The 12,457-nt window shown below is 37.7% G+C and overlaps 1 long non-coding RNA gene across 2 annotated transcripts in view; it reads right to left on the reverse strand.

The window, feature by feature from the left end:
- Window positions 1-12,457, reverse strand: part of LOC138176647 (uncharacterized) — a 92,771-nt gene that overhangs the window by 58,930 nt on the left and 21,384 nt on the right. The window lies entirely within an intron of this gene.

Raw genomic sequence — 12,457 nt, forward strand, 5'->3', positions numbered from 1 at the left:
TAAGAATCTATGAGTTATAATCTCATTTTGCAGATAAGGAGAACTGATATCCAGGAAAATTACGTGATTTGTTAAAAATCCCGTAGCTAGTGGAACAGCAATGCTGGGACTAAAATGATTTGAACTATGTTATTAGGTATACAATAACAAACAAAAAATGAACAAATGAATGTTTAACTGATTAAATGAAGAACTGGTGATTTGTTGTGCCAATGTTGGTCTAAGCTAATGTTTTATGGATGCAAACAACAAAATTCCGATTAATGGTAAGATAAAGCTGCTGATACATGCTTTGATTTCACTCCAATACAAAAAGAATGAGATTTTAACTCCTCCAAATGGAAAATGTAAAAACATTGAACCTTATTATCACCATATCTTAGAGACCTTAATTTGATGCAAAACTGTTGCCAGGAAGAAGAGGTAGAAAGAACCCAGAAACTAATTTAGCCAGCAGACACTGGATCTTCTTGCCAAACAGAGAGAAGATATGGCTGCCAAAAGGCATCACAGGTTCAGAATATAAGTTCATTCACAAATGAAGAGAAGGTTGGTAGAAGATTGTAAATAATATTGCTTTAGAAACATCAAAGGACAGTTGTATGGAGAATGAAGTTTCAAATAACTTAGAATGATAGGATTTAGAATTGAGAGGGATTTAGAAGTCATTCAATCAAACTTACTCATTTTACAGATGAGGAAACTTGGGCCTAGAGAGTTTCAAATTCAGGTCCTTTGAGTTCAAATAAATTTTTTTTTCTACTATGTGAACTTATCTTTCACATGAGACCTAGCTAAATCAGAACATCCTAAGAAAAATCTGTTGGGAGTTTTTTTGGCAAAGATGCTAGAGTGGTTTGTCATATCCTTCTCCAGTTGCCATTTTCTTCTCCAGAATAAGACTTTAGTGGAAGCTTATTAGTTACATACATTAAATTTTTTTTATTGAATTGGATTGATGTGGGAAGACCAGTTTCAGTTACTCAAAGGACTGTTTTTAAAAGAAATTCAGTGTTACTACATTAAACACTTCCAGGCATCAGTAATAACAATACTGAAAAATAATAATTGTATAAAGCACTTAATTTTTTAAAAACATACATATGGGGGCAACTAGGTGGTGCAGTGAGTAGAGCACTGGCCCTGGAGTCAGGAGGACCTGAGTTCAAATTCGGCCTCAGATGCTTAACACAAAAACTAGCCGTGTGACCTTGGGCAAGTCACTTAACTCCAATTGCCCTCCAAAAATAATTTTCCAGAAAAAAAACAAACCATATATATGATTTCCTTTTGTCCTCACAGAGTTGTATATCTATTTTATAAACAAAGAAACTGAGACACAAAGAGATTATATGACTTCCGAAAAGTCACACTGAGTCAATGACAGAAATTGAACTGGTGTGAAGCTTCCTGACTGTTATTACAGTGATTTTGACACTTACTCTATGCCATTTTTCTTTTCTTCTTTTATATTTATTATTTTATTTTTCCTAAGTTACATGTAAAACAATTTTTAACAGTTTTAAAAAATTTGAGTTCTAGTTTCCTTCCGTTCCTCCCTCCCCATCCTATCCACACCCCAGTTGAGAAGGCAAGCAAAAACATGTGCAGTCATGCAAAACAATATACATAATAGTCATGTTGGAAAAGAAAACATAGACAAAAAAACCCCAAGAAAAATAAAGCAAAAAACAAGTATGCTTCAATCTTTATTGAGACACCATCAGTTCTTTCTCTGGGAATGGATAGCATTTTTCATTATAAATCCTTGAGAGTTGTCTTAGATTGTTGTATTGCTGAGAATAACTAAGTCATTCATGATTGATTATCTTCCAGTGGTGCTGTTACTTGTACATAGTACATTTCACTTTGCATCATCCCATGCAAGTCTTTCCAGGTTTTTCTGAGAGCATCATGCTCATCACTTCTTGTAGTACAATAGTATTCCATCATAATCACATAATACAATTTGTTCAACCATTCCCCAATTGGTGGGCATTCCCTCAATTTCTAATTCTTTGCCCCCAGAAAAGATCTGCTATCGATATTTTTGTACATATGACTTTTTCCTTTTTTAAAATCTTTTTTGGGATACAGACCTAGTAGTAGTATTTTTAGGTCAAAGGGTATGCCTGGTTTTATAATCATTTGGGCATAGTTCCAAATTGCTCTAAAGAATGGTTGAATCAGTTTACAACTCCCCCAATAATGCTTTAATGTATCTAACATTTGTCATTTACCTTTTCTGTCCTATTAGACAATCTAATGGTATGAAGTAGTACCTCAGAATTGTTTTAATTTGCATTTCTCCAATCAATAGTGAGTTAGAATATTTTTTCATATGGCTATAGATAACTTTAATTACTTCATCTGAAAACATATCTTTTGACCATTTATCAATTGGAGAATGGCTCTTACTTTTATAAATTTGATTTGGTTCTCCATATGCTTGAGAAACAATGCCTTTATCAGAGACACTTGCTTCAAATTTTTTTTCACAGTCACTATTGCTAATTGTATTTCCCTTCATCCTATTCCCCCTCCCATTTATTCTATTCTCTCCTTTCACTTTGTTCCTCCTCAAAAGTGTTTTGCTTCTGACTAACAACCTGCCCCAATCTGTCCTCCCTCCTAGCACCCCTTCCCTTTCTCTTATCCCCTTCCCTTTACTCCTGTAGGGTAAGATAGATTTCTATGCCCAATTGCATGTGTATGTTATTCCCTTTCTAAGTCAGTTCTGATGAGAGTGCGGTTCACTCACTCCCCCCTCTTTCCCTCCACTATAAAAGCTTTTTCTTGCCTCTTTTATGTGAGATAATTTATCTCATTCTACTTTTCCCTTTCTCCCAGTACATTCTTCTTTCACCCCTAAATTTTATTTTTTAAATATCATCTATTCATATTCAGCTCACACCTGTGCCCTCTGTCTATATATATTCCTAACTACCCAAATAATGAGAAAGGCCTAATGAGTTACAAATATCATCTTTCCCTATAAGAATGTAAACAGTTTAACCTTATTAAGTCCCTTATGAGTTCCCTTTCCTGTTTATTTTTTTATGCTTCTCTTGGGTCTTGTATTTGAAAATTAAATTTTCTATTCATCTCTGGTCTTTTCATCAAGAATGCTTGAAAGTCCTCTATCTCATTGAATATCTATTTTTGCCCCTGAAGTATTATACTCAGTTTTGCTGGGATGATGATTCTTGGTTGCAATCCTAACTCCTTTGACCTCTGGAATATCATATTCCAAGCTCTCCCATCTTTTAATGTATAAACTGATAAATCTTGTGTTATCCTGACTCTGGTTCCACCATACTTGAATTGTTTCTTTCTGGCTGCTTGCATTATTTTCTCCTTGACCTGGGAACTCTGGAATTTGGCTACAATATTCCTGGCAGTTTTCCTCTTGGGATATCTTTCAGGAGGAGATTGGTGGATTCTTTTAATTTCTATTTTACCCTCTGGTTCTAGAATAAGGTAGTCCAATAATTTTTAGATTATCTCTCCTGGATCTATTTTCCAGGTCAGTTATTTTTCCAGTGAGGTATTTCATATTGTCTTCTATTTTTTTCATTCCTTTGGTTTTGTTTTATTGTTTCTTGATTTCTGATAAAGTCATTAGCTTCCATTTGCTCCATTCTAATTTTTAAGGAATTATTTTCTTCAGTGATCTTTTGGACTTCCTTTTCTATATGGCCAATTTTTCTTCTTAAGGCATTCTTCTCCTCATTGGCTTTTAGGACTTCTTTTATCATTTGGCCTAGTCTGTTTTTTAAGGTGTTACTTTCTTCACTATCTTTTTTTGTGTCTTCTTTACCAAGCCGTTGACTCTTTTCTCATGATTTTCTTGCTTCACTCTCATTTCTCTTCCCATTTTTTCCTCTACTTCTCTTACTTGATTTTAAAAATCCTTTTTGAGCTCTTCCATGGCCTAAGACCAATTCATATTTTTCTTAGAGGCTTTGGATGTAGGAGCTTTGACTGTGTTGCCTTCTTCTGAGTGTATGTTTTGATCTTCCTTGTCACCAAAATAACTTTCTATGGTCAATTTTGTTTTTTTTCCATTGTTTGCTCATTTCCCTGACCTATTACTTGACTTTTAACTGTTTATTAAAGTGGGGCTCTGCTTCCACGGTGGAGGGTGCATTGTCCCAAGCTTCAGGGCTTTTGTACAGATTTTTTTGCAGGTACTTCTAGGGACCTGTAAGTTTTCATTTCTTCTAAATTGGTATGATCTAAGGCAGACCTGCATAACTTGTAAACTTCTTTGGGCTGCTGATAGGTTAGACTAGAGAGAGAGAGTGATAATGGTTAGTTGCTGTGGGTCACATGACAAACAGGTGACTGAGCAGTAGCAACCCTACATTCTTCACAGGCCACCTGAAATCCTTTGGTGGGGCATATGTTGTGCAGGTCTAACCAAAGGAAAGTGTTAGCTACTCTCCTATCCTGCACTCTGGTCTGTGAGTAACCACAAGCACTCTTTTCTGCCCTGAAACTGTGAGGAAGGTCCCCCCCTTCAATGCTTCTGCAAGTTCTGCTAAACTAGTGCTCCTTCTTGCCCTGGGACTGCCACCCACCACTGGGACCTGGATCCAAGTCTGGGCAAAACAACAGAGTCCTGCCTCAGTGCTAGCAAAAGACAGATGTAATGTCCTTCTGACTAGTTGTTCAACCCCCTTACTCTGTGGGCTGAGAGCTCCAGAAGCAACTGCTGATTTAGTCACTCCCAAGACCTTCTCCTGGTTTGCTGGGTCCTGGTCTGGGCCTCTACACCCTCCTTCAATGAATGTTTGGAAATACCGATTTGGGAGTTGTCCGCATAGAAATAGTGAAAGTAAATTAGATTCCCAAGGGATATAAAAAGAAAAGAAGTCTGTGCGTAGAATCTTGACATTCAACCCTTTCTCTCTCTTCCCCACAGAGGATTAAGAAAAGGATAAAGATCCTTCAAAAGACAGAGAGAAGGAATGTTTAGAGCAGTAGGAGAACCAGGAGACTATATGGAAAGGAAACAGAATAAGTATGCATATCGTACCTACTATGTGCCAGGCACTATACAAAACACTTTTATAAATGTTATTTCATTTGATCCTCACAACGGCTCCACAAAATAGATTCTATTATTAGCTGCATTTTTCACTTTAGGAAACTGTGTGGTGTTACTGAAGCCAAAGGAGAAAGAATCTAGAGGGAACACATGGCCAGCATTCCCAAATATAATAGGGAGATAAAGAAGGATGGCTTTAAACAGACCAAAAGATTGGGCTATTAAGACGTCTCTGGTGACCTTTGGGCATGCAGTTTCAGGAGAATGGTGGTGGTGAAGACCAAATGGCACGAGGTTAAGGAGACAGTCAAAAACCAGGGATGTTGAATGGATGTTGAATAACTTTTTAAAGAAGTTTATCAGCAAAGGAGAGATGTAGGATGGTACCTGGATATGGTAAAAGGACCAAAGGAAGACTTTTTCAGGATTAGGCAGGTTTGAGTGGTCAGATAGACAAAAGCCAGTCAAGAGAGAGATACCATGAAGATACATGAACAAAGGGGATGACTGCTAGAACAGGAAGAGGTGGGAAGGAATGATTTCACCTGTACAAACAGAAGCATCAGCCTAGTGAGAAGTAGAAATGTCTCTTTTTCACAACTCACAAAAGTGTTTTAGGAAGAAAATGGGTAATGATACTAAGAAGTTCTGTGGAATAGAAGAGGAGAGCTAAGGAAATTTAATTTGGTCACTTTAATTTTCTTAGTGGCTTAATTTTCTTAGAAAGTTAAATTATCTGCATTTAAATGTGTAAATTAGAGATGTAGTTGGCAGCTTGAAGAAAGAGAAAAAGGTCTGGAGTAGTCGTTGTGGGGAACAACATAGGGAATCAATGAGGGTAAAGTAGGATTGCAGAGCAGCAGCAAAAGTTCAGACCAGGTTATTCTATACCACAATTTTGTGACTTTGCACTAATACTCTATATTTAAGGAAACTTACAATTTACCATAGGAATTTTATTGAAAACAATATTCCACCCAATTGAAAAAATTATGCTAAGTAAAGTGCACTATTATTCTTTTCTTTATTTATGAGTATTTTCTGAGAAGTAGTCAGCACCAGGACAAAAGTTTGAAGCAAAGGTAGCTGCAGTTAACTGGTTTGACACTAAGGTGGCAGATAACAATGGGGCCCTTACAGCTAGTCTGCAATCCCTTGCTGCTGTGGAAGTATAGTGAGGCATTATAAAGAATATTTCAGGCAGAGGAAAGGCAGTTATTGGTGCCAGCAGATTTAATTAGACTGGCTCACCTTTGTACATTTAGGCAGAGTGAAACAATGATCTCTGGGATATGGAAAAGAATGCCATTGAATTGACTGGGGTTCCAGACAGACAGTTCCAAATGACCTTGTTTATAAGAGTAAGGAGAAAACCACAGCAAACAGAAATTTTAAATTTAGGCATCTACCCTAGATGTGGAAGTAATAAGAAAAGAAGGTATAGGATGCAGCAAGGAAGGAAAGCATAGGAACCAGTAATCAATTGTTGCTGACAGAAGTCATATAAACAGAACAAGGGATATGACCTTTCAAGAGAAGAACAAAAAGTAAAAGCCATGGTGGGTGGGGGAAGTGCTAGACATGGGAGTCATGAGACATGAGGCTTTTATCTGTGTAGAATAGGGAATCTTAAGGAAGGAGGTCACAGAATCGTTGAATCTCAAACATCAAAAAACCAGCTAGTTTAACCCATACATACTTAAAAAAAAGTCCCCTATTCAATATACCCAACAAATAGTCATTTAGATTGTTGTTTTTTAAAGACCTCTAGTGAAGTCTTACTACCCCTGATGTAGTCTGTTCTATCCTTTGACAGCTCTAATTATCAGGACGTGTTTACATACATCAAACCTAAATTTCTTCCTGTACAGTTTCTAACCATTGTTCCTAGTTCTACTCTTTAGGTCCAAGAACCATATTTCATCGCATAATCATCACCACCACATAATCATCACACCCTGGTTTTTCTCCAAGTCCCAAAAAAAGGTTTATAACCTTTCATCACGTAATTGTCGCATGATATAATTCTTTTGGTCATGCTGCTTAAAAGTAAACAGAGCAGCAATGTATTCACCAGTGGCATACAATTTATACACAATTTATACATTGTGAGCCCCGAGCCTAGAATTCTCAGTGCATGTATATTGTCAATATTCATTTTTAATATGTATTCACTAATATTCCATGCATCCTAATCTTGTACCAAAGACTTTTTGGTAGTAAATGATTTTTAAGTAATACCAGCACAATTTTTTTTTTAAGTTTCACATAATGGTCACACACCACTAAGTTTGCAAAAAAGCAAAAAAAAAAAATTGGCATAAAATCTGCTATGATTATGCAGTAAAATATGGTATAACAAGTCTGGTTAAATACACATGATTGCAGGGGATTATGTACATAGCAGCTTGAATACTAGTTCTAATTTTGCTACTATTTAACTGTGTGGCCTCAGTCAAATCTTCTTTCGTCTTAATTTCCTCTTCTGTAAAATGAGGAAAATGGATTGGAATTGAGATATCTAAGACTAAATCTAGGCCATGCTGCCAACACTCTTTCTCCTCAAACCCCATCTGTATATTATTCAACTCTTTGTCCCTTTGTTCAGTCAAAAATGTAAGCAGATTATTAAAGCTTAATAAAGAGAAATGAAACTTTATATAGTAGTAGAGGAAACAGACAAGCACCATTTGCAATTTTTGTTTTGGGGACCTGGGACTAAAAACTACCAAGATAGATAAAAACTTACCAGAGATAGATAAGCACAGGTGGTAATTGACAGGGGAGGTTTACGTGATCACTAATAGCTAACACAGTAGAACCTGGGTTTCCAGCTAAACCTAGGGCATTTAGTTTGTCTGTGTATGAGGAAACCAATATAACTCCTAATTGGTGCCCAATATGACTTGACAGAGTTCCTGTGGAAGGAGCAGATTTGATGCCAAAGCTTCTTGGAGGAGAGACACATGTGGTTCTGCACGCTTTGGATTAGAGATATGTGTGGTTCTAGATACTCTTCGGGGAGAGAAACACATAAAAAAGACTGGAAGCTCAGGTTATGACAAGCTTATCAAGATGTCATGCTTCTTAATTCCATTTCCATTTTTGACAGGATCACTTGATTGGTGGGGGAACAATCAGTCGTTGTCCTTCATGCTCAAAGAGGACCAAAATTATGTCACTATATTGGGGTCAAAGTACGGTGTGTCTAATTGTGGCTGGTTGGACCAATACGAACCAGGGAGACTCTACCACAGATTGGGCACAAATAATCCATATGAGTATTTGCAGTGGAGATGCATCCAAATTTAGACATGTCTCATTTCTAGACAGACTGTACTTGAAAGTTAGCAAGCATTTGACATTCTCTCACAATTTTCTTGTGTAAAAGATCAAGAGATAATAACAATAGCCATGATTCTTCCCTAACAGTAAAAGCATAAGACAAAGTCCCTCCTTATGGACTAAATGAAGAGATGGAGGTGGTCTGTTTATGCGAATTAAGAACTAGATTCAATGAGTAGTTATATGTCATCATGAACTGGAAAGAAATTTGTAATGAAATGCCCTAAAAACCTGTCCTTGACACCGTGCTAGTTAACATTTTTTAGCGTTGACTTGGGTGACACACTAATCAAATTTGTAGGTGATGCAAACTGGGTAGTACAAAAAGATCTCAACTGGCTACAGATGATGATCTAAGTTTACTAAGATGAAATTTCATAGGGATACATTTAAGTCATTTACTTTCATTAAAACAAAATCAACTCCACAAGTAAAGAATGAGGGAGACACAAAACTAGTTAATTGGTCAAATGGGAAAGTTGTGCAGGTTGAGTGGACCAGAAACTCAACAGTGTGTGTGGCATGGCAACAAAAACCAACCAACCAAATAAATCCTAACATCATCTCAAAGTGTATTAAGACCATTTTGAAAATAAGGTTGGTGGGATGGAAGCAATATCATAACCACCCCCCACTCCTCTGCCATTAGGCTTGTTTTTTCTTAAAAGGTATTTAAACCAAACTTGAGACTTGAGTGGTTCAAGAGCCTAAAGGCTCGAGTGTTTGACATCACTTCTCAGACTCCTGAGTACCTGTGAGGATCTCCGGGAGAGTGCTGATACTTGGCTAGTGGACTACAATGGACAACTCAGACAAGTGAACTTTGCTGAGCTAAAGTAACTGAGAGTATCCTCAATACATATCCTTACTAAATAACCATCTCATGCTATGACTAAGTGAATTTCCTTTAGTTAACTGTTGAATAATAATGATAATTATGATCATCAGCATGCTTTTATGTTTTCGAAGTACTTTACATATTTAATCTCATCAGATTCTCAAAACTTCCCTGGGAAGCTACCTATTCCTGTTTTATCACCATTTTGCAGATGAGGAAATTGAGACTGAGAGAGGTTAAGTGACTTGCCCAGGGTCACTCAGCTAGGAAGTATCTGAGTCAGGTCTTCCTGACTGCAAATCCAGCACTGTATCTACTTTGCCAATATAGGCAAAGGTGTTTTTAGTTGGCTAAATGACCTACCAGTGTCTCATTTTATTCCAATATCAAAAATAATTAATAAATTTCATATATTATTAAGAGTGAATGGGGGCAGCTAGGCGGTGCAGTGAATAGAGCACCGACCCTGCAGTCAGGAGGGCCTGAGTTCAAATTTGACCTCAGACACTTAACACTTACTAGCTGTGTGACCTTGGGCAAGTCACTTAACCCCAACTTCCCTGCCTTCCCCCCTCAAAAAAAAAAAAAGCAAATAAATAAATAAAGAGCAAAGGTACTAATTACAAATTCATAGATTCCCCAAAACTAAGAGTATGTGTGTGTACATATATATTTATTTATATGTATACACACTTATGTATGTATATCAAAAATAAGATCCACCCAAAATAAGAAGATTGGTGTTTACCTGGGGCCTGATAACCTTTAGCATCCATTCCTCCACAGCAGACACAGACATACACATAATACTGTCATACCTCCACACATACACACATTTATAAATATTTTGAAGTGATGAATAAATCAGATGTAGATCCATCTTTTTCCCCAAACATTTTTAAGATGTTTACATTGAAACCAGATACCCCAGAGGCAGGGAGCCCTGCTTTCTGTTGTTACTTTACATTAAATATACCCATTTTAGATTTTTCTGTAGGTTCTTTGTTTCACTCCAAAGTGAAAAGAATGCTCTTTCTGTTTGATTTTCTTTGCCATTGGTGTGGGAGAGCCACACTGAGGGGATTCCAGCTAATTTTATTTCTGCTCTCATCTTTTTTTTTCAGCTGACTTGGTAAAGGTAGCATGTAATGACTTCAAGCGTCATTCTTATTACCAGAGGTAACATGTGCTTTCCCCTCTCCCAACTATAGTCTGGTTTTTTCTTTTCTTTTTATTTTAAGTGTACATTTTTTAAAAGTGCTTGCTTAGAAAATTTGTAATTACTCTTAAACAGGGAGCTGATTTACTTATTTTTTCCAGAAGCACGTTTCACACACACATCATAGATCTAGATTTGGAAGGGAGAGGACGCCATTGCTTTCCTGTTCTTCCAATGTGTGACTTTTATGTGGTGAATTCTTGTCTAGCAGAATAGTTCACAGGAGGTTCAATTTGGAGGAATATATATGGAACTGGCTCAGAGAGTTGTATGTAAAAATGTGTACACCCAAGGGTGCTTTTGTCCTTTCTTAGGTAATCATCTTGTAATTGGCCATCAAGTGAGCCAGGAAGAAAGGCTATTCCAGTATGGGGAAATCAGTAAATCTACAAAAGACCTACTTAATAAGCACATGTGCTTCATTTTCTTGTTGAATTTTTGCTTTGCTTAATAAATCAGTCAAGTCCATACATTTAGGGAGAGTACAGCACAAAGTACTTTGCAAATGGAACAGAAAAAAAATGCTTAAGAATAGTTCAGGTGTTTCAATGCCTTTGTATTGCCCAGGGCCAGCTGTGATTCTCTGCAGACAGTGGGCATTCCTTAAATGCTGGCCAGATGGATGGGTGGACAGATGGACAGATGGATGCATGACTGATTGTCAATGGCAGCAACCATTTACTTTTTTTTTCCTTTTTTGGAGGGGGGACCAAAGCATAATTGGGGTTAAGTAACTTGCCCAAGGTCACATGGCTAGTGCGTCAAGTGTTTGAGGCTACATTTGAATTCAGGTCCTACTGACTCCAGGGTGGTCCATTTACTAATCACTTTGCAGAGACTGAGGTCTGGCTATTGAGTCAGAGAGAACTGGATTCAAGCAAAGCCTCTGTGTGTGGGTGAGTTTGGGCAAATCACTTAACTTCCTGGTGTCCTAGTTAACTCTCCAAGAGATGGTAATTTGCATCTACATCAGTGGAGGGAGTTTCCTCACCAGAATTTTCCCACACCTATGAAATCACAGGGGCAGAGCCACCCCTAGCTGGGTGCCCAGTGGCCAAAGTGCTGGGTTTGGCAGAGATTAAATCCCTCCTCAGACAATTGCTAGGTGTGTAACCCTGGGGCAAATTGCTCTGCCCTCTTTCAGCCTCAGATTCCTCATCCCAAAAAATGGGCTTGATGACCTCTAAGGTCCCTTCTAGTTCCCAAATCTATGAGCTTATGATTCCCAATTTAAAAAAATTGTTCAAAACCTCCCCCAAAATCTTATGGAGGTGATCCTGTCTTCTCAAAGGCCATGCCAGAACACTGCCAACCTTCACAGGTTTGGTTAGCCTGAAGAGACTTCAGGTATGAGCCCAGTAATGTACCGTATAGATGTAGTCTGGATAGCTGTGTGTGTATGTATGTATACACAGAAATATAAATATATACAGATGGATGTATTTCTACATATAACAATAACAGTTATTTGTTTTGTTGATTAGTCACGTCCAACTCTTTGTGATCCCATTTGAAGTTTACTTGGCAGAAATGCTGGAGTGGTTTGCCATTTCCTTCTCCAGTTTATTTTACAGATAAGGAAACTGAGGCAGACTTCAGTGACTTGCCCAGGGTCACACAGCTAGTAAGTGTTTGAGGCTAGATTTGAACTCAAGTTCTACTAACTCCAGGCCTGGCTCTCTATTCACTGAACCACCTAGCTGCCCCAGCGATTATTAGAGTTAGCATTTACTTAGCCCTTTAAGATTTGCAGAGCCGTGTACTCAGGGCAAGTCTGTGAGGTAAGTGCTGTTACTATTCTCATTTTACAGATGAGGAAACTGGCTAAGAGAGCTAAGTGGCTTTCCCAGGGTTAATCAGCTAGGAAGTTTTAGAGGCAGGATTTGATCTCAGGCCTTCCTAACTCTAAGTTCAGTATTGTTAGTGCATCACCTACCTGTATTTCAGGGAAATGTGTGTGTGTGCGCGCGTGCATGTGCAGGTGTAGACAGAGAGACAGATA

The sequence above is a fragment of the Petaurus breviceps genome, unplaced genomic scaffold (assembly GCF_028583685.1).
Source record: "Petaurus breviceps papuanus isolate PSGF00001 unplaced genomic scaffold, PetGlider_PUasm1.0 90062, whole genome shotgun sequence".
NCBI lineage: Eukaryota > Metazoa > Chordata > Mammalia > Diprotodontia > Petauridae > Petaurus > Petaurus breviceps.